General features: G+C 56.2%; 1 protein-coding gene across 2 annotated transcripts in view; it reads left to right on the top strand.

The window, feature by feature from the left end:
• ADCK1 (aarF domain containing kinase 1) overlaps positions 1–1,855 on the top strand; it is a 138,173-nt gene that overhangs the window by 6,640 nt on the left and 129,678 nt on the right. The window contains exon 1 of one of the 2 annotated variants that reach the window (XM_010844397.1): positions 1,224–1,803. The exons of the other annotated variant lie outside the window; for it this stretch is intronic. The gene's annotated coding sequence lies outside the window, so the exon portion shown is untranslated. Of the gene's footprint in view, positions 1–1,223; positions 1,804–1,855 lie in introns of those variants that run through there. 2 annotated transcript variants of the gene reach the window in all.

Below are 1,855 nucleotides of genomic sequence, written 5' to 3' on the forward strand. Positions count from 1 at the left end.
GAGGGGACCCCGCGCGAGTGTCCTTGGCACCCGCGGGCCCGGCGCGCGGCCACGTGACTCGGGCGACTAGCAGGGCCCCGCCTCCTCCGCGGCCACTTCTGCCGGCTCTCCGGTGGGCGGAAACGGGGCGCGGTCCCGTGTGTCCGGTGGAGCCGGCTGGAGGAAGGCAGCCGGTGGCTCACTCAGACTTCCTCGGGCCCTGTGGTCTGTGGCCTCCGAGGCGCAGGCGTCCCGGGGCCTGAGCGCGGTCTGGATCAGAAGCAAGAGCGCGCGGTTATCTCTGCCCTCCGTTGGGGCCCGCGGCGCCCAGCAGCTCTCCTTATCTGTAGCACTGGCTGGGGCTTCCCTGGTGGCTCAGATGGTAAAGAATCTTGTTCAGTTCAGTCGCTCAGTTGTGTCTGAATCCTTGCGACCCCATGGACTGCAGCACCGCCAGGCTCCCGGTCCATCGCCAACTCCCGGAGCTTACTCAAACTTATGTCCACTGAGTCGGTGATGCCATCCAAGCATCTCATTTTCTGTTGTCCCCTTAAGAATCTTATCTGTCTGAAATGCAGGAGTGCCAGGTTCGATCCCTGGGTAAATAAGATGCCCTGGAGAAGGGGGCATGGCAACCCTCTCCAGTACTTTTGCCTGGAGAGTTCCCATGGACAGAGGAGCCTGGTGGGCTACCGTCCATGGGGTCACAAAGAGTCGCACATGACTGAGCGACTTTCACTTTGCTGGGCTCTGAGCTTCCGGATTGCAAGGTAAACTTGTGCTGATGACAGCCGGTGTGTGGAGAGCTTCCTCTAGAAGATACCTACTGAGTACAGCTCTCTCCCCAGGATAAGTGACATTTACTTTGTACTGACTAGGAAGTCATTCGATTCAACAGATACTTATTGATCACCTCCGTGATTCTTGGCACTTGGTGTTCAGGAAATATTTGCAGAGTTGAAAGTGAGTTAGACTTTGTCTGTGCCTTCCCACCGGGGAAGGCAATGGCACCCCACTCCAGTACTCTTGCCTGGAAAATCGCATGGACGGAGGAGCCTGGTGGGCTGCAATCCATGGGGTCGCTATGAGTCGGGCTCGACTGAGCGATTTCACTTTCACTTTTCACTTTCATGCACTGAAGAAGGAAATGGCAACCCACTTCAGTGTTCTTGCCTGGAGTATCCCAGGGATGGGGGAGCCTGGTGGGCTGCCGTCTATGGGGTCGCAAAGAGTTGGACACGACTGAAGCGACTTAGAAGCAGCAGCAGCAGCAGCAAGAGATGTTTGTAGAATGAATGAAGGTCTGATGATCATCTCCAAAGTACACCTTATAAACAAACATTCCATAAATAGAGGTCAATGAATGAATGGATGAGAGACAAAGATGACTAAGATGAATCAGCAACTGTGTAAAAATTTTCCTTGCCTGTTAGAATACCTTATTTTAAATACACAAAGCCACAACTCCATCCTCTTACTGAACATAAATTTATGACCAGTTTGGAAAGACTCTTGGAGATAATTTTTTCAGGAAGGCTCGTGTCCGCAGCGCAGGCAAAGAAACAGGCTACCTGCTACCCGCAGGTCAAGTGTCTGCGACGCCTCGGCCTCCGGAGGAGGAGCTGTCTAGAGGGAGCGCGGTCTTTCTCCCGCCCCCGTCTCCGCGGCTGAGGGCACCAAAGAACTACAACTCCCGGCAGGCTGCGCAGCGCCCCGGCTTAACCAAGCGCAATCTGGGGGGTGGCGGCAAAGTTGCCCGCGAATCCCCGCCGCCCTGGTTGCGGCTGGAAGCCTAGCGCCGCGTCTTCCTGCTTCCCTACTCGGGTGAGTAGGGGCAGCCCCACTTCGGAGGCTGAAGCCGAGCCCGGGCCGCCAG

This window comes from Bison bison, unplaced genomic scaffold, assembly GCF_000754665.1.
Source record: "Bison bison bison isolate TAMUID 2011002044 unplaced genomic scaffold, Bison_UMD1.0 scf7180017864201, whole genome shotgun sequence".
In the NCBI taxonomy this organism is placed as follows: domain Eukaryota; kingdom Metazoa; phylum Chordata; class Mammalia; order Artiodactyla; family Bovidae; genus Bison; species Bison bison.